A 21,847-nucleotide genomic window follows, 5' to 3' on the forward strand; every position below is an offset into this window, starting at 1 on the left:
GTCTGGTCGTCGTGATATCTGAATATGCGCATGTAGCTGTGCTAACTCGGACCTTGGCATAAATCATGCATTGATGGAACTCAGATTTTTGAATAAATCATGCATTGGTGTTAACAGGAGATATGTGTGACATTTCTTGGAAAATCTTTTGTAGTGCCAACGACACATCTAAAAACTAGGTATGTAACATAAAACTTTGTGTTAATACAAGCACATAATACCCAAAGTTAGAATTCATCCCTATAAAGTCACAGCACATTCTGCTATAAGGCTAGGGGTTCTTCTTGGACCAGGTTGGACCCTGGTCAAAAGCAGTGCACTTTAAAAGGAATAGGGTTCCATTTGGGATAGAGACTGACTCTCTCTCACCTTTCTTCTCAAAGCTCTCCTTCCTAACTCTCGAAGCTCTCCTCCCCAACTCTCTTACCTTTTCTCTCGAAGCTCTCTTCCCTAACTCTCTCTCACCTTTCTTCTCAAAGCTCTCCTCCCTAACTCTCGAAGCTCTCCTCCCCAACTCTCTTACCTTTTCTCTCGAAGCTCTCTTCCCTAACTCTCTCTCACCTTTCTTCTCGTAGCTCTCCTCCCTAACTCTCTCTCACCTTTCTTCTCGTAGCTCTCCTCCCTAACTCTCTCTCACCTTTCTTCTCGTAGCTCTCCTCCCTAACTCTCTCTCACCTTTCTTCTCGTAGCTCTCCTCCCTAACTCTCTGTTACCTTTCCTCTCAAAGCTCTCCTCTCGGAGGAAGCAGACCAGAGCCAGGAACTTGGTGACCTCCTTCAGGTACATGACGGTGGTGTTGTTCAGGTGGATGATGGCCATGGACTCTTTATCATAGGGCTGACCTGCCTCTTCCTCCGTCAGCCTGGGAGAGAGGGATAAGAACAAGGGGATGAGAGAGGGAAGAGAGCGAGGGATGAGAACCAGGGACGAGTGAGTGATAGGGTGTACCTGCCTCGTCCCACATTAGCCTGGGAGAGAGGGATGAGAACGAGGGGATGAGAGCGAGAAGAGAACAAAGGTTGAGATAGCGAGATTTAAGCTAAAATTCATTCAAAGAAAAAAAGGAGGGTGATATGCACATCCTAAATTTAAGAATACCAGTACTGGGATTAAACTGAATGCAGAGATAAAGGAAACCCTGCTGTTGTTGGTTTAATAATGTATTTTGTTTGTGCTTTTACATTGTCGGCCAAGGAACTGAAGGAGCAGTTCAATTCAATGAATATTCAATAGACCCCTCATATTCAACTCTGGAACTCGAAGCCAGTTCCACTGCTTTTTTTCATTCTTTCCCTCTAAATCCGAGACCAACTTAGACCTGGAACACCAGGTGGGTGCAATTAATTAACAGGTAGAACAGAAAAACCAGCAGGCTCCGAACCTCGTAGGGTAAGAGTTGAATACCTTTAAAATTCTTTTTTATTCTGTTCGAAATAAAGCCCATTTCCCATTCCTTTTCCCAAGTTCTCTTCTCTTTTCTCTTTTAGGGACTGTTCATTCTCATAGACTCACTGTAGTATCATGTCAAATCATACAATAAGAACTACTCTTTAAAATGGTTCGGGGTTATTCTTGTTAGTTTGGAGAGATGATGATGACTTAGCGAGTGCATCTTATCTCTCTCTTTGTTAACCAAAGACCAAGCAATAAGTTCTGGTACTGTAAAAACACTGTTTTTAAATAAATATTTGTAGGAATGAAGGGAACACATGTATGGCTAAACTCATTTAGCTCACTTAACAGTTCTTATCCAGAGCAACTAACAATAAGTGCAACCACATAGCAAAATCATTGCAAGTAAAAACCTTCACAATAGCTACCATCTGCATAATCGGTGATAACAATCAATTAAAAACAAGTAGAACAGTTAAGGCATCCATCTTGATTTTTTCACTGAGAAAGTCAATGGCATACTGTAGCAGCAGCAGTTATAAGTCAGAGCTGATAGCCTATAGGTAGAATAACGTAGGTACTCGCCGTCAAACAAAGAAAATGAAAAACCAAGGAGGCCAAGAAACAAAAATATACATAATTTAATCCATGGTCGAAAAAATTCAAGTTGCTAGTGCAAAGTGCTAAACAAAAAAAAAGCACTTTGCATTAGCACCTTTTGTTATCATTTCGAGCATACATTAAATTAAGTATATTTTTTGCATCTTGCCTCCTCGGTTTTTCCTTTTTATATGGCTTGAGTGCAAGAACTTACATAACTCAACAGATATGTGTTCTCCCACACACCGGAAAACATCCATATTAAACTGAGCACAAACCCTCACACTGGCTTTCCCTGAGTTGATACAGGGGCACAAATAATCTACTGTATATTCCTACATGCATTAAAATGAGAAAGTACATGTGTACCTGTGTCCCCTCTGCCAACACCATCTAGTGCATAAGATAAAAAGCTGTACTATGTAACAGATGCCGGATCAAATGGTAATTATAAAAATGAATAAAAGCTCAAACCTAATCCCATGCTTTCAGGAGCTTTGGGGGGGGGGGGAATACATTGACATAAGGTCTTCAAACCAAGAATAGTTTCTCACTGCATGTCACTGGGGAGGAAAACAAAGCAAAAAAACATGTACGGTTTCACATGGAGTCATAATTTGTGAAAAGAAAAAAAGGATAACCTCAATCGAGAAAGACCCTTTCAAAGGAGGGCCGACTTGCAATAACTGTGATATGTGCTTGTTCTCCCTTACTAGTTGAACGCACCGACTGTAAGTCTCTCTGGATAAGAGCATCTTATAAATGACAAAAATGTCAAATGTAATTACTAGGGAAAGACGCAGACCTTCAATATGTTGGTCAGGGGAGTGCGTCATTAACTAAATGAGGTGGAAAAAACCTGAAACCTCTAATGTTAATAGCCCAGCCGTTTTGTCATGGGTCTGCATCCCAAAAGACACCCTTTCACCTACATAGTATATACACTATATAGGGAATAGGGTGCCATTTGGGACGCACACCATGATAATGATGTTCACAGTTCATGTGAGTAATGCCAGTATTTGGAGGAGAGTTAAATCAACTGGTCCAATGAAACCTCAAAAGCTAAATTGGAGCTCCACTTGCATGCCTTGATCACTCACACACAATTACCTACATACAGGAATATGTAAAGTGCGTTCAGAAAAAAATGCATACCCCTTGACATTTTGTTGCGTTACAGCCTGAATTAAAAAAGAGATGAAAAAAAAACATTTTTCATGAGGACAAACTGTTTTTAGAAATGTTTCCAAATGTATTGAAAATGAAATACAGAAATATTTCATTTACATAAGTATTCACACACTTGAGTCGATACATGTACATCTGTGAGTCTTTCTGGGTAAGTCTCTAAGAGCTTTTCACACCTGGATTTTACAATATATGTACATTATTGTTTTTTTTTAATTCTTCAAGTTCTGTTAAGTTGGTTGTTGATCATTTGCACCAAACATAATGCTTTGTATTCAGGTCATATTTCTTTTTGCAGTTTTACATTTTTTGCAGTTTTACTTTAGTGCCTTATTGCAAACAGGATGCATGTTTTGGAATATGTTTTATTCTGTACAGGCTTCCTTGTTTTCACTCTGTCATTTAGGTTAGTATTGTGGAGTAACAACACTGAACAAAAATATAAACACATCATGAGCTGAAATAAAAGATCCCTGAAATGTTCCACAAGCACAAAAAGCTTATTTCTCTCATATTTTGTGCAAACATTTGTTTACATCTCTGTTAGTGAGCATTTTATCGATGGCAATTTGAATGCAGAAAAATACGGCGATGAGATCCTGAGGCCCATTGTGAGGCCTATATTTTTTTATGTATCTATGACCAATAGATGCATATCTGTATTCCCAGTCATGTGAAATCCATAGATTGGGGCCTAATGAATTTATTTCAATTGACTGATTTCCATCTATGAACTGTAACTCAGTAAAATCAATTAAATTGTTGCATGTGGCATTTATATTTTTGTTCAGTATACAATGATGATCCATCCTCAGTCTCCTATCATAGCCATTAATCTCTGTAACTGTTTTAAAGTCACCATTGGCCTCATTGTGAAATCCCTGAGTGTTTCCTTCCTCTCCGGTAACTGAGTTAGGAAGTACGCATGTATCCTTGTAGTGATTGGATGCATTGATACACCATTCAAAGTGTAATACCATGCTCAAAGTGATATTCAATGTTTGCTTTTTTATGTTTACCCATCTACCAATAGGTGCCCTTCTTTGCGAGGCATTGGAAAACCTCCCTGTTCTTTGTGGTTGAATCTGTGTTTGAAATTCACTGCTCGACTAAGGGACCTTAAAGATAATTGGATGTATGGAGTACAGAGATGAGGTAGTCATTCAAAAATCCTGTTGAAAACTATTATTGCACACAGAGTCCATGCAACTTATTATGTGACTTGTTAATGAGCAAATGTTTACTCCTGAACTTATTCAGGCTTGCCATAAAAGGGGTTGAATACTTATTGACTCAAAACATTTCAGCTTTACATTTTTTATGAATTCGTAAAAACAATTCCACTTTGACATTATGGGGTATTGTGTGTAAACCAGTGACACAATTTATAACTGAGGCTGTAACACAACAAAATGTGGAAAAAGTCAAGGGGTGTGAATACTTTATGAAGTCACTGTACACACACGTCCCCCCTTGGAAAATATCTCAAAGTCTGTGCAGTCTCCTAGACTTATATACGGTGAGAGCTCATCTCATCTAGAGTGTTGTGCCCTGAGGCGTAAACACAGTCAACAGCCTTCCCCAGCTCAGCCCTCCTAAACCCCAGTGTGGCATATCTCCATCCCATCCCAACCCACAGCTGCAGTGCCCAGGGTAAGGCCTCGGCCTATATCCCCAGCCCCAGCAGCAGCCTCCCTGCCAGGGCACAGCAGCCCAACGAAAGCACATCAGACCTGGTTCATATTGGGTCAACTGGCCCAGAGGGAGCTAACGTTACCACATGGCTTACCTCGGCTGGCTTGTTTACTACCGTCCTCTCATGGCTACGAGGAAGGTTCTACTAGTCAGCCTGATGGCCAGAACAGGAGGACAGGACATGGCAGGACAGAAGGTGCGTGTGTATGTGTGTGTGTGTGCGTGTGTGGGTGTGTTCAGGGCTAGGGTGAAGACTGAGGAGACATAAAACGGCTGATCACCTGCTGTGTTTGTCAGGTTTTGATGCAATAGAGCTCCCTGACAGGCAGCCAGGTGGAAGGAGAAGATAGGTGTTTGCTAAGCAAAGCAGAACTCTTGAGTTCACCACACTGTGGTTAAAAGGCTCAACTTAAAAGGATACACTTGTGTGCCTTCCGTGTTTAGCACCACCTACATTACCATATGAACTCTCTATGTACATAAACTCAGAGTGCAAATATGTGTTTGTTTTTTACTTGCAATGACTGTGATGTGGCTGTCTTAACTGGCTTCGTTTAATCCACTAACCTTAAGTCACTCTGGATAAGAACGTCTGCTAAACAACTTTGAAGTGAAAGTAAATGTTTTTTTTATTTTCCCCAATATCAATAAAGGCTAGATTTTGAGAATATACATTTCAACTGCGAATGCAGCTATTCGTGAGAGGAATAACGTAGATGAAGGTGTGCTTGTACTCATGATTTCTTCATTTGTGTGTGTGTGTGTGTGTGTGTGTGTGTGTGTGTGTGTGTGTGTGTGTGTGTGTGTGTGTGTGTGTGTGTGTGTGTGTGTGTGTGTGTGTGTGAAAGAGAATAACTATCTCCTAAAACAGACTGGGAACTCAGATTAGGATCTAATTAGTGTCTCAGCTGGAGTGAAATTGAACAGAGACACAGTGAGTATGAAGAACAGGATTCACACAGACTTTGTTCTGAGGGCAAAGTGTTTGCTAAATTACAATTTTATTACCAGAACTGGGCTGGAACAAAACCCTGCACAGCCCGTGGGTCCCCAGGGCCAGAACTGAAGGGCCCTGCCTGGTGTGAAGGTCTGATTGTGACTGTGAGACTCAAGACAATAACATCTGTGTTGGTCCATTATACTCAGGATACAACAGAAATGTGTTGGTTTTTGCCGGCACAGTACCTCCACGCAACTTTCAACTCACCCGTAGATGCAGGAGATGTCTATGACCACGTCGATCATGTCGCAGCACAGCTCGTAGGTCTGCATGTCCACAGGACTGCTGTCTGTAGCGATGTAGATCTTACTGACCACGTCAAACAGAAAGGCCTTCTCTATGCCCGAGTTCTGAAAGTACACGGAGAGAGATGACACACTACACTTAGAAAACACATAATAGAGCAAATACACCAGAGCGATTAGAAGCAGCAGGTGGGCACGCTATCGTCTCCGACTAGAATATCATCCATCAATTTCCTGACGATTCTACATGTTGAACTGCCACAGTTCGCCGCCACCCAGCAGGTGATCCGTAAAACACTGCAGCCACCCGCTGCTTTTTAACAGTTCATCATTCTGGTGTGTTTTCTCTCCGACATTCGACACTTGACTACCTCACACAGGGGAAAAAGAAAGCAAGGACGGGGCAAAAACTAAACTGGAGATGCTCTACTTTCTAAGAACTCAAAACAGCAGGGAGGGATAGATTTTGGCAAGACCAAAAAGCCCTGTAGAGGAACTAACGAGTGAGGTTGAGAGCCATGGTGTATGCTCGCCAGGGGGGCCGAGGGGGGCAGGGAGGACCAAAGTTAAGTAAATCAAAGAAGAGAAAGTAGAGAGCACCGAGCACCAACCAGGGATATGAAAAGGATTGCGTCCTAAATAGCCCCCTATTACCTATATAGTGCACTACTTTTGACTAGGGCCCATTCAAAAGGAGTGCCGTATATAAAGAATAGGGTGCCATTTGGGACGGAACCAAGAACTCCAGAGCACTAGGGGTCGGTGGTGGGAAAAGGACTCCAACAGAGTGCTTTGAAGATATAGCACTAACACAGTCATCTGGGTCTCCCGCTCCTCTGTGAATATTAGATCACTGGAAACAATTTACATAAGCAGAGGGAGAGAGGCAGAGAGAGAGATAGAGAGGCTTGTTTATTTCACTTTTGTTTATTATCTATTTCACGTGCTTTGGCAATGTAAACATATGTTTCCCATGCCAATAAAGCCTTTTGAATTGAATTGAGAGCGAGAGAACGAAAGAGCACTCACTTGAAAGCTTGGAAATAAAGCCCCAAAGCCAAGGTTTTCATACATTCTTCCCATTAACTAAAATCTCCCCAAAAATGTATATGTCCCATATGGCTTTTGAACCTTCTATCCATATGCCGATAATGTATTTTAGATACAGTACTAATCTATGGTCAGCAAGAGATTACTGATGTCTGATGAGTTAAAGTGACTTCTGTATGATCTGTGTTGACACTGAATGACAGGCATTCGCTCTTCTCCCTCCTACTTTGATGACCAGTTGATGCAATTGATTGGCTCGTCTACTCATCTGGTTTTACAAGTCTACATCACTCTGGGACGAATCATAACATACTTGATTTTCTTCCTGGCACTGATTCTGCTATTTTGAAGAAGTCTACTTGGACTGACGCTGATATGTGGTTATTTTTTTACTAACTTAGTTGAATGCACTGACTGTACGTCTCTCGAGATAATAGTGTCTGCTGAATGAACTAAATTGTCATTGTAAATGTAGATTCGCACACATAGAGTAACTTCAATCTTCAGGCATACTGTACTCAGTGCCAATCATAAGTATTCACCCCCCTTGGGTTTATTCACTTTTTATTGTCTTACAACGTGGGTTTAAAATGTAGTCAATAGTCTTTTTTTTGTCAACAATCTACACAAATTCTAACATTTATGAAAACTAAAACACGAATATACCTCGATTAGATAAGTATTCACCCCTGAGTCAATACATGTTAGAATCACCTTTGGCAGTGATTACAGCCGTGAGTCTTCTTGGGCAAGTCTCTAAGAGCTTTGCACACCTGGATTGTGCAATATTTGCACATTATTCTTTTCAAAATTCTTCAAGCTCTGTCAAAGTGTTGGGTATCATGGCTAGACATAAATGTTCACGTCTTGCCATAGATTTTCAAGCAGATGTACTGTAAGTCAAAACTGTAACTTGGTCACTCAGGAACATTCACAGTCTTCTTGGTAAGCAACTCCAGTGTGGATTTGGCCTGTGCTGTAGGTTATTTTCCTGCTGAAAGGTGAATTCCTCCCCCGGAGTCTGAGGTAAAGCAGACTGAAGCAGGTTTTCCTCTAGGATTTTGCCTGTGCTTAGCGCCATCCCGCTTCTTTCGATCCTGAAAAACACCCCAGTCTTTGCTGATGTCAGGCATACCCTAGTCTCGCGTTGCCATACCTCCAAATTCACATTGTTGTCACGCCTCCCTTGGAGGTCTGGAGAATGTTGTATTGCAAAAACGGTTTGAAAAGTATTCTGGCAAGATTATGATTGGATGTTACATTTCAAGAACTCTCCTCCCACACACCCGTAGAAGGAGAGCTGTATGTTATGTGCATTACCGGGTAACTGTTACCTATGCTAGTTTTTAATTTATCAAGTGTGGCCGACAGACTGAGATGTATATTTATTAAAACTGAAAGTGGATTACACTGATCAAGTCAAACAGCACAACATGTTCTAAACCTCTCTGGAGACAAACACTTTTTTCCTTGCCTCCATTCATCCTGTTCACATGGCTGTGCTCAGCTACCATTGAAAATATATTGAAGATTGCCCATTATTGGGAGAACCTATTCAAGTGAGTAAATACAGTGGGAGGACCTATTCAAGTAAGTAAATACATTTTTCAAATGTTAAGAAATTCTGTATTAATAGCCAGCTACTATAACAAAATATAATGTACTTGTCACAGTAAATTACTGTACGATCAACAGTAACATGCTGTATAAACTGAATACAATAGATTACCCATACATTGTATTTGTGAATATTCAAAATAGAATGTCACAACAACAAAACACACGGGGGGCAAAAAAATCAAAGCACATCCTCAGAATCAAGAGAGTAAACGTTTTTGCTAATTATTATTATAAATGAAAAATTGTATTCTTAGTTAATTGGTACCTGTTTAGTTATTTTATATGCATTGCTTTGTTTTTAGCCTTGCCATTTTATATTTTAGAACAAATATCAAATCAGAAAACGGTTGGTCTAAAGGCATCTTACATACAGGCAGGCTCCTACAGTATCACCAGGTCCAATTAACTAGTGCGCCATCTTTACCCATAACCCCATACCATACAAGTAAACCCAAATGTTCCTCCAGGTGTCACAATAAGAATAGGGCGTTTCCATAGACAGTGCCTTCAGAAAGTACAGTATACACACCCCTGGACTTTTCCCACATTTTGTTGTGTTCCAGCCTGAATTTAAATTTGATTCAATTTTAGCTTTTTTTCACTGGCCTATACACAATACCCCCTAAAGTCAAAGTGGAATTATGTATTTTATTTTTTATAATTAAATAAAAATGAAACGCTGAAATGTCTTGAGTCAATAAGTATTCAACCCCCTTGTTATGGCAAGCCTAATTAAGTTCAGGAGTAAAAATGTGCTCAACAAGTCACATAATAAGTTGCATTATTTTTGAATGACAACCCGATCTCTGTACCCCACACATATAATTATATGTAAGGTCCCTTAGTCAAGCAGTGAATTTCAGACACAGATTCAACCACAAAGACCAGGGAGGTTTTCCAATGCCTCGCAGAGAAGGGCACTTATTTGTAGATAGGTAAAAAATAAAAAAGCACACATTAAATATCTCTTTGAGCATGGTGAAGTTATAAATTACACTTTGGATGGTGAACAAATACACCCATTTACTGCAAAGATAGGGATCAGGGACTTCACCATGAGGACAATGGCGAATGTAAAACAGTTACAGAGTTTAATCCTTAAGACTTTATTGACGCACCAGTGCATCAATCGAAGCAACATAAAAAATCTTTCAGTGTAAGCTAGAGATATACTTCTCAATCCGCCGCATCCGCCTATGTCGGCTGGCTGAGCTACAGTGGTGTTGTCAGACTATGAAACAGCCCAAGATGTGGTCTACTCACAAAGACATCTGTCGCGTCTGAACGGTTTGGCCTACAAAAATGATATGACCAGATGAAAAGACGACCCACAAGTGTCACGGGACTCGTCTGAAGGTAACCAATACAAATTCATGGAAGTACGAAGGTAGTTTTTTGGTAACAAATTAAGGGGTTAAATATGTGTCCAAAATAACTAAAATATTTCCTGATCTTTCTTATATCTCCTAGACATAGACACTTCAAAACCTTTATCCTTAAAATGTACTGTCTTTATTTAGCAATTTATGAATGTGTTATTCAATGCATTTCTATGGGCTATAGTATTAATGACCCCCCCCCCCCCAGAAAAAAAAAATGTGCACATTTGGGGATTTGATAGTATTTCTGATCGCCTTATCTCACTACCACTGTGGAAATTCTCAAAGTGATTTTTTTCTTCATCACCTCAAACAGAAAGTAAACAAAGTCTGTTTTAGCATCCATTGAGAATGACAATAGTTCCTCAACGTAGCCTATTTGAAAAATCCTTCCATCTCTCTTTCGATAACAGCTCAGCGTGAAAGGGGAAAAAAATGTCATGCTCTGATCCGGTGGAAACGTCATAAATTAAGCCTACCTGATCACTTCTTATCCCTTGTGCAAATAGCCTACAGCTATGTCTGTCTGGAGCTCACTGGAGCAGGAAACTCTGAGGGCCCAGAAAATGTCATACAATGTTGCAAGTTTTCTAGAACAATCTTCAGGCTGTACCCAAGGTAATAGTTGATAGAATGTTTCAAGTTCCTTTCAGACAAGCCATGAGTAGCCAATGTGATTTATAGGATACATATTTTAAATCAGGATATTTTCTATCTACAGCAGGCAATGTTTTTATTTCTTGGCTTTACGTAGGCTATTTTTACAAAGTTGGCAAATATAAGTTACTTTTAGAATTTTGATTAACCACATGATACTATTTTGAGATATAAAGGAAATTAAACTGTTCCACGAAAATATGCATATAAAAATCATAACCGGCACACAGATCCTCAGTAAAAGGCACATGACAGCCCGGCTTGGAGTTTGCCAAAGGGCACCTAAAGGACTCTCAGACCATGAGAAACAAGATTCTCTGGTCTTATGAAACAAAGATTGAACTCTTTGGCCTGAATGCCAAGCCTCACATCTGGAGGAAACCAGGCACCGCTCATCACCTGGCCAATGCCATCCCTACGGTGAAGCACGGTGGTGGCAGCATCATGCTGTGGGGATGTTTTTCAGCAGCAGGGACTGGGAGAATAGTCAGGGTCAAGATGAACGGAACAAAGTACAGAGAGATCCTTGATGAAATCCTGCTCCAGAGAACTCAGGGCCTCAGACTGGGGCAAATGTTCACCTTCCAACATGACAACGACCCTAAGCACACAGCCAAGACATCGCAGGAGTGGCTTCGGGACAAGTCTCTGAATGTCCTTGAGTGGCCCAGCCAGAGCCCAGAGTTGAACCTCATCAAGCATCTTTGGAGAGACCTGAAAATAGCTGCGCTCCCGATCCAAGCCTGAGAGGATCTGCAGAGAAGAATGGGAGAAACTCCCCAAATACAGGTGTGCCAAGCTCATAGCGTCATACCCAAGAAGACTCAAGGCTGTAATTGCTGTCAAAGGTGCTTCAAAGTATTGAGTAAAGGGTCTGAATACTTATGTAAATGTGATATATAAATGTGATATTTATATATATATATATATATATATTTGTGCAAAAATGTATACGTATACAGTTGAAGTCGGAAGTTTACGTACACTCCACAAATTTCTTGTTAACAAACTATAGTTTTGGCAAGTCGGTTAGGACATCTACTTTGTGCATGACACAAGTAATTTTCCCAACAATTGTTGACAAACAGATGATTTCACTTGTAATTCACTGTATCGCAATTCCAGTGGGTCAGAAGTTTACATACACTAAGTTGACTGTGCCTTTAAACAGATTGGAAAATTCCAGAAAATGATGTCATGGCTTTAGAAGCTTCTGATAGGCTAATTGACATAATTTGAGTCAATTGGAGGTGTACCTGTGGATGCATTTCAAGGCCTACCTTCAAACTCAGTGCCTCTTTGCTTGACATCATGGGAAAATCAAAAGAAATCAGCCAAGACCTCAGAAAACAAATTGTAGACCTCCACAAGTCTGGTTCATCCTTGGGAGCAATTTCCAAACCACGTTCATCTGTTCAAACAATAGTACGCAAGTATAAACACCATGGGACCACGCAGCCATCATATCGCTCAGGAAGGAGACGCATTCTGTCTCCTAAAGATGAACATACTTTGGTGCGAAAAGTGCAAATCAAATGTGTCATGCACAAAGTAGATATCCTAACCGACTTGCCAAAACTATAGTTTGTTAACAAGAAATTTGTGGAGCGGTTGAAAAACAACTTTTAATGACTCCAAACTAAGTGTATGTAAATTTCTGACTTCAACTGTATATACCTAAAGGGGTCTTAAAATTCAATGTATGACCATCTTAAAACAATTCCATATGTTAGCTTCATTACTCCACATTACTAACCTAATTGACAGAGTGAAAAGAAGGAAGCCTGTACAGAATACAGATACTCCAAAACATGCATCCTGTAACAAGAAAGTAAAGTAATACTGCAAAAAACGGGGCAAAGTAATTAACTTTAATTACTGAACACAAAGTGTAATGTTTGTGGCAAATCCAATACAACACATTACTGAGTACCACTCTCCATATTTTCAAGCATAATGGTGGCTGCATCATGTTATAGGTGTGTTTGTAATCGTTAAGGATGGGTGAGTTTTTCAGGATAAAAAACACATGGAATGGAGCTAAGCGCAGGCAAAACCCTAGAGGAAAACCTGGTTCAGTCTGCTTTCCATCACACACTGGGAGATTAATTCATATTTCATCAGGACAGTAATTTAAAACACAAGACCAAATCTACACTGGAGATGCTTACCAAGAAGACAGTGAATGTTCCTGAGTGGTCGAGTTACAGTTTTAACTTAAATCTACTTGAAAATCAAGACCTGAAAATGGTTGTCTAACAATGATCACCAACCAATTTGACAGAGCTTGAAGAATTTTGAAAAGAATAATGGGAAAATGTTGCACTATCTGGGTGTGGAAAGCTCTTAGAGACTTACCCAGAAAGACTCACAGCTGTAAAAGGTGCTTCTACAAAGTAGTGACTCAGGGGTGTGAATAATTATTAGGGCTGACCCCATTTAGTCAACTGTTTGGTCGACAAGCTGTTGGTCGACCTAAATTTCTTTAGTCGAGCAGTCGCAATTAATTTTTTCATGGTGCACAAGACACCTGTCTGATTCGCGTCTGTCTCAGTGGACTAATCCATTGCGGAGGCCACGGGGAACAGGGCACAGTCCATCACTAAGAAATGTGATAGTGAAATCGTATATGGTTATATTATGTAAAGATAATGGTGCAACACTAATGAATCTAATATTATTTTATAACAAATGTGCTTTCTCCCGCGTTGGATACGGTCCCTGTCCGCGGTTCTGAAAAAATCTTCACTGTGCCCTAAAATTGCCGCCTTTCCCTGTGTTGCTATGTGTATAATAGCTAAATTAATTGAGAACAATGCGGCAGAGGCAGCAGCAGAGACAGTGCTACAGTGCAGGCTAACTCAAATGAGCTAACTCAATGTCCTCCCGGGTGGGGCAGTGGTCTAGGGCACTGCATCACAGTGCTAGCTGCGCCACCAGAGTCTCTGGGTTCGCGCCCAGGCTGGGCTGGGTTCGCGCCCAGGCTCTGTCGCAGCCGGCCGCAACCGGGAGGTCCGTGGGGCGACGCACAATTGGCATAGCGTCGTCCGGGTTAGGGAGGGTTTGGCCGGTAGGGATATCCTTGTCTCAGTATGTAAAAAAGGTAATGAAATGTAAAATGTAATAAAATGTATGCACTCTACTGTAAGTCGCTCTGGATAAGAGCGTCTGCTAAATGACTAAAATGTAATGTAAATGTAATGAGCTGCTAACGTAGCTATCTAACTATCTAGCCAACTTTACATAACGTATAGCTAGCTACAGTAAGTTAATTAAATATCACTATCTACCTAACTTCCTATTAGCTAGCTATCTCGATGTATTTATTATTGTAAAAAACAAACTCTAAATGCATTTGTAGGTAGCTAGCTAACAGCCATTGATGAGGGTGAAAGGATAGCAGCCCCAACTGTCAAAGTGAGAGAGTAGGCGATCTGGATAGGGCAGGTACTTGTGTAGTTCCAGTAACTAGAAATGAGGATGGAGATAATAGTAACATAATATTCAGTGCTGTATTATTTAAGTATAAAGAAGTCTGTTTCCTGTGATGTTTTCTGTCCTCAGACACAGAGTGCTGTGAAAGCCTGTCTGCAGATGAAGAGGTCCCAATGAAGAGCAGTGGTTCTCAGTCCTGGTCCTGGGGACTCAAAGGGGTGCACAGTTTTGTTTTTGCCTTAGCACTACACAGCTGATTCAAATGATCAACTCATCATCAAGCTTCAAGTGTTATTTATGTATTCATTTGTGATGCTATCCTTGACATGATCCTGCCGTTGTCACATGTTACACGTGCACATGTCTGTGCACATGCATCTATCTAGCCAATGTTATCATAATTTGTTATGAGATATATTATACTTTAGTAATCCACAATGACCCGGTGATGTAAAAGTCGAATAATTCCATTGTCTTCCATATTCCTACAGATACCTTTTGAAGATTCCTTCAAAACGATTGCCTTCCGTTACCGTGTAGGGCACTGCAAGGTTGGGGTGACCAGGGCCATCTGGGACTCCCTCTGGGGAATTCAGGCGTGTGAAGGCTACCTGTGTCCTGCGTAACTTCATGAGGATGGACACGAGGACCAGGAGGGGATCTGCAGCTCGCCGCCGTGTGCCAGAGGAGAAGTCTGCTGCTCAGCAGGATGTTTCAAGGATGGGGTCCAACCACTCAGCAAGGGAGGCAATCCATGTGCCGGAGGCCTTCACCTCTTACTTCTTCGAAGAGGATGCTGTTCCCTAGCAACACAAATGACTACACTATGCACAACCAAAGGCTCTTAAGAGTAAGAGTATTCTTCCATTGATTCTAGACTAAATCACATAATATATACAGTACCTGTCAAAAGTTTGGTCACAACTACTCATTCAAGGGTTTTTCTTTATTTTTTACTATTTACTACATTGTAGAATAATAGTGAAGACATCAAAACTATGAAATAACACATGGAATAGTTTTATATTTGAGATTCTTCAAAGTATGCACCCTTATCCTTGATGACAGCTTTGCACAATCTTAGCATTCTCTCAACCAGCTTCACGAGGTCGTCACCTGGAATGCATTTCAATTAACAGGTGTGCCTTGTTAAAAGTTAAAAAGGAAAGAAATTCCACAAATTGACGCATTTGAGCCAATCAGTTGTGAAGTGACACGTTTGGGGTGATATACAGAAGATAGCCCTATTTCGTAAAAGACCTAGTCCATATTTTGGCAAGAACAGCTGAAATAAGCAAAGAGAAATGACAGTCCATCATTACTTTAAGACATGAAGGTCAGTCAACCTGGAAAATGTCAAGAACTTTGAAAGTTTCTTCAAGTGCAATCGCAAAAACCATCAAGCACTATGATGAAACTGGCTCTCATGAGGACCGCCACAGGAAAGGAAAACCCAGAATTACCTCTGCTGCAGAGGATAAGTTCATCACACCGCAGCCTAACCTATCGTGCGCAAATTGATTTTGTCCACCCACACCACACGTGATCACGACACGCATGTTAAAATATCAAAAACAAACTCTGAATCAATTATATTAATCTGGGGACAGGTTGAAAAGCATTAAATATTTATGTCAATTTAGCTAGCTAGCTTGCAGTTGCTAGCTAATTTGTCCTGGAATATAAACGTTGAGTTGTTATTTTACCTGAAATGCACAAGGTCCTCTACTCCGAAAATTAATCCACACATAAAACGGTCAACCGAATTGTTTCTAGTTATCTCTCCTCCTTCAAGGCTTTTTCTTCTTTGGACTTTATATGGCGCTTGGCATCTCATAGTTACCACAACGACCGATCAAACTCAGTTCATCTTTCAATCACCCACGTGGGTATAACCAATGAGGAGATGGGACGTGGATATCTGTTTCTATAAACCAATGAGGGGATGGGAGAGGCAGGACTTGCACCACGATCAGCGTCACAAATAGAACTGACTTCTATTTTAGCCCTTGGCAACGCAGACGCTCGTTGGGGCAATAATTGAACAACATGTATGTTTACATTTAAGTTGCAACGCTCGCACACACGACACAAGCGGTGTGGCCAGCATTTTAGAGTTAACTGCACCTCACATTGCATCCCAAATAAATGCTTCACAGAGTCCAAGTAACAGACACATCTCATCATAAACTGTTCAGAGGAGACTGCGTGAATCAGGCCTCATGGTCGAATTGCTGCAAAGAAATCTTTACTAAAAGGACACCAATAAGAAGCGCCAAAAAACATAAGCAATGGACATCAGACCAGTAGAAATCTTGGTTCCAACCGGCGTGTCTTTGTGAGAAAGAGTAGGTGAACGGATGATCTCCGCATGTGTGGTTCCCACCGTTAAGCATGGAGGAGGAGGTGTGATGGTGTGGGAGTGCTTTGCTGTTGACACTGTGGTGATTTATTTCGAATTCAAGGCACAATTAACCAGCATGACTACCACAGCATTCTGCAGCAATAAGCCATCCCATCTGGTTTGCGCTTTGTGGGACTATAATTTGTTTTTCAAAAGGACAATGACCAAACACACCTCCAGGTTGTGTAAGGGCTATTTGACAAAGAAGGAGAGTGACGGAGTGCTTCATTAGATGGCCTGGCCTCCACACCGACCTCAACCCAATTGTTGGACCGCAGAGTGAAGGAAAAGCAACAAGTGCTCAGCATATGTGGGAAAAGCATTCCTCATGAACATGGTTGAGAGAATGCCAAGAGTGTGCAAACCTGTCATCAAGGCAAAGGTTGCTACTTAGAAGAATCTCAAATATAAAATATATTTTGATTTGTTTAACACTTCTTGGTTACTACATGATTCCATATGTGGTATTTCATAATTTAATGTCTTCACTAATATTCTGTGTAGAAAATGTAGAAAATAGTAAAAATAAAGAAAAACCCTTGAATGAGTAGGTGTGTCCAAACTTTGACTGGTACTGTATGTCAACTGCAGTTATTAAAATCACATTTCTCTCCCTTTGATTTCTCCTTTTCGGGTGAGGGTGCTGTTTAGGTAAGAGTGATGTCTGTACAAAAACAAGCAATTTTAAGAGTCACCTATATTGAAACAATTAGACACCCTATAACCCACACCTACTGTACACACTTGTGTATCAATCTGATCGATGGATTGTGTTCTGCAGTAAGCAGGCTCAGGTGTATAACTGCAGCTCCTTCCACCTTCAAAGAATAAGCAAGAGGACAACCATGGAGAATAGTATGACACTTCATTATTTATAGAACTACGCTATATTGTTTGTCCTTGTGTGTCTGTGCATGTCTTTCAGCCACTTAGTGTGGACACCAGATGAGGCCACACACAGATTCCTGTTGAACACTGTCTCTTTAACTAACTTATTTTCTCAATAACAGTCTCTCTCCTTCACTTCATCCCTCTCCCACCTTCTCCCTAAATCCTCGAGATCAGGGTTGCCCAACCAGTCGATTGCGATCTACTGGTCGATCGCGGAGTGCTTGCCAGTTGATCGTGAGATGATTATACATCTACTAAAATTCAGCCACACAAATCAACGCCTATAATCTTTCTGTATTAACATTCGACAGTCCTCCATTCACAGCAATGTCTGAAAAGTCACGTGATTTACATCAAATATGACCAGTCCCTGCCCACTTATTGACGGATGCCTAGTTGGCGCGGTCAGATGCCGCCCGCCAACTTCAAGTCGAGGTCACGGTGATGCCAGGCAGGTAGCTAGCTAGCTTTGTAGCTAGATTCGTTCTTAAGTTGTTCTTAAATGGTGTAGTCAACAGCAGCAATAATGAGTGAAGGGAAGGATACAAAAAAAACAGAAAACGTATCATTTCCACAAGGAATGGGAGGAGGATTTATTTTTTGTCATGTCAAACTCAAAATGTGTGTGCCTCATCTGCCGTAATAGCATCGCTATCCCAAAGATAGGTAACATAGAACGACATTTTAAAACCACACACAAAACCCAGGAAAGAGATTTTCCAGCAAAGACTGAATTACGGAGAAGAAAGGTACAAGAACAAAAAAATCACCCGGCAGCGCAGCAGTCAATTTTCACACGGCATGTGACCAAAGGGAAGCGCAGCAGTCCATTTTCACACGGCCTATGACCAAAGGGAAGCGCAGCAGTCCATTTTCACACGGCCTGTGACCAAAGGGAAGCGCAGCAGTCAATTTTCACACGGCCTGTGACCAAAGGGAAGGCGGCAACCATCGCATCTTATCGTGTGAGTCGCGTTCTTGCTAAGCATAAAAAGTCCTTCAAAGATGGGGAGATGATCAGGGAAGCATTTGTTGAGGCTGCAGACTCGCTGTTTGGGGATTTTAAGAATAAGACTAAAATGATGGCTGCCATCAATGACATTCAGTTGTCCAGAAATACAGTGACAAGAAGATGTGAGGGAATAGCAGAGAACCTCGAGGATCAACTGAAAAAGGATATTGACAACTGCGAGTGTTATTCCCTCCAGTTTGACGAGTCCACAGATACGGTAGATGTGGCACAGTTATGCATTTTCATTGACAACATGAGTACAAAGGAGGAACTACTCGCCATTTTGCCACTGAAAGGACATACAAGGGGTGGCAGGTAGCCTAGTGGTTAGTGTTGGGCCAGTAACCGAAAGGTTTCTGGATCAAATCCCCGAGCTGACAAGGTAAAAATCTGTCGTTCTGTCCCTGAACAAGGTGGTTAACCCACTGTGGCCCCGGTAGGCCGTCAATGTAAATAAGAATTTGTTCTTAACTGACTTGCCCAGGTAAAAAAACAAGTGGTGAAGATATTTTTCAAGCTTTTATACAAATTCCAACTGCCCTTTTGTAAGCTTGTCTCCACTACTACCGATGGGGCACCCACTATGGTAGGCCGCCTTAGTGGGTTCGTTGCACTTTGCAAATGAGATTATTCTTTCCCGGACTTTCTTAGTTATCACTGCGTAATTCATCAGCAAGCTTTGTGCTGGAAGATGTTAAACATGAAAGAGGTGATGGATGTTGCGATGAAGATTGTGTGTTCTATTCGAGCAAGAAGCCTACAGCGAAGGCTATTTCGGGCTCACTTAGAAGAGACTGAAGCGGAACACACAGACCTGCTGCTGCACACGGATGTGCACTGGCTGAACCAAGGTATACTTTTAGGGAGATTCAGGGAGTTGTTGCCTGAAATCAAGGAGTTTCTCAAGGTCAAACGTGCAGAATATGCACAGCTAGAGGACACACAGAGGCTCCTGGATTTAGCTTTTCTCACTGACCTAACTTACATGCTAAATGAATTGAATGTAGAACTGCAAGGAAAAGGCAAACATGTAATCGACATGATCAGCTCTGTGAACAATTAAATGCAAACTACAACTGCTCACAAAAAAACTGCAACGTAAGGACCTGCACTTCTTTCAACACATGCATTCAGATACAGCACAGTTTGACAGCACGTTACGTGGAGCAAGTCCAGAGAATCTTATCTGAGTTTGGCAGTCGTTTCACTGACTTTGCATCAATTGAGCCTATTGCCACTTATATGTGTTTTCCGTTTGGCACAGACATAAATATGGAAGTCATTGCCTCCAAAATGGGATAACTTTTTCACCACTATAGCAGAAACCGAAATTCTCACCCTTCAAAATGACATTCAGCTGAAATCCAGGGCAACCACTGAAATGAAGGAAGAGTTCTGGGAGCTACTGCTAGATGAGAAGTATCCCAACATAAGAAGATATGCTCTCAACTTATCAACCCTTTTTGGATCAACCTACCTCTGTGAGTCTGCATTTTCTCACATGAAGATAGTACAGTCCAAGTACAGATCTACTTTGACTGATGACCACCTTGTGGCCTGCATGAGACTTGCAACAAGCTGCTTCAGCCCTGACTATGAAAAACTACTTGCATCCACCCAATGCCAAAAGTCACACTAAGGTAGGAAATGAAACTAGTTGCACTTATTTGTCCATACTCAGTCCATACTCAGTCCATACTCAGTCCATACTCAGTGGTGTGTTGCGTTTCATACATTTTGTTGGTTGGTTTAGATTTAGAGACTGGTAGATCTCATCAGGCTGGCAAATGAAAAGGTAAATCTCACGTCAAAGGTTGGGCACACCTGCTCTAGGATATATCAGCTGTGTCGGTAAACCCCTCCCGCATCTGAACTGGCTACATAGAGGGCACAGCATGATCAGCGGTGAGAGGTCACTTGGTAAAGTCAACAGGAAGTAGTATTAAAGAGATACTTTACATTGAAATACAGATAGAGATATAGTAGTGCCAGAGTTAATAATCCAAGTTCAGTTTTGCATTTCACCTCCTGATGATTATGATGATTGACAGTGTTAGAATTTTAAAAAACACAAGTCTTAATCATGCCATTTCTTTCTCCATCTGTCTCTTGTCTGCAGGCATGTTTTGATGTGAGAGAGGATGCCAACCCCCAGTCCCGTCATTGCCATCTCACCAGCTCTTCAGATAACCTTCCGGCCAACTGGGGGCCCAAGGCTGGTTAGGAGACACCGCTAGAGACACTATTATGTAACTGTGATGAACTGAGAGAATATTAAGAGAATTACAGAGAATACTGTAATTAATTAATCATGTGCCGTCTTCCATGCTCCTCTGTTCTTACCACTTTCCCGTTCTGTCTTTTGCACTCTCACACCTCCTCTTTCTTCCTCTGTTTTTATAATGCACACCAGATGTGCATTGAAGTACAGATTGAACTTGTATTTGTGTGTTGTCTTGGCTGTGTGCTTAGGGTTGTTGACCTGTTGGAAGGTGAACCTTCGCCCCAGTCTGAGGTCCTGAGCGCTCTGGACCAGGTTTTCATCAAGGATCTCTATACTTTGCTCCGTTCATCTTTCCCTCTATCCTGAATAGTCCCCTAGTCCCTACCGCTGAAACACATCCCCACAGCATGATGTTGCCACCACCATGATTCACTGTAGGGATGGTGCCAGGTTTCCTCCAGACGGGACGCTTAGCACGCAGGCCAAAGAGTTCCATCTTGGTTTCATCAGACCAGAGAATCTTGTACTTTACCATAAAGCTTTGATTGGTGGAGTGCTGCAGAGATGGTTGTCCTGTAATGTTTTCCCATCTCCAAAGAGGAACTATGGAGCTCTGTCAGAGTGGCCATCGGGTTATTGGTCACATCCCTGACAAAGGCCCTTCTCCCCCGATTGCTCAGTTTGGCCAGGCGGCCAGCTCTAGGAAGAGTCTTGGTGGTTCTAAACTTCTTCCATTTAAGAATGATGGAGGCCACTGTGTTCTTGGGGTCCTTCAATGCTGCAGAAATGTTTTGGTACCCTTCCCCAGATCTGTGCCTCGACACAATCCTGTCTCGGAGCTCTACGGACAATTCCTTCAACCTCATGGCTTGGTTTTTGCTCTCACATGCACTGTCAACTGTGGGACCTTATATAGACAGGTGTGTGCCTTTCCAAATCTTGTCCAATCAATTAAATTGACCACAGATGGACTCCATTCAAGTTGTAGAAATATCTCAAGGACGATCAATTGGTCACATGAATGCGATGCTTACATGTTTCACGTAAAGAGA

General features: G+C 41.5%; 1 pseudogene; it reads right to left on the reverse strand.

The window, feature by feature from the left end:
* Positions 1–21,847, reverse strand: part of LOC129812059 (ras-related GTP-binding protein D-like) — a 40,585-nt pseudogene that overhangs the window by 4,837 nt on the left and 13,901 nt on the right.

Source organism: Salvelinus fontinalis, chromosome 15 (assembly GCF_029448725.1).
Source record: "Salvelinus fontinalis isolate EN_2023a chromosome 15, ASM2944872v1, whole genome shotgun sequence".
Taxonomy (NCBI): domain Eukaryota; kingdom Metazoa; phylum Chordata; class Actinopteri; order Salmoniformes; family Salmonidae; genus Salvelinus; species Salvelinus fontinalis.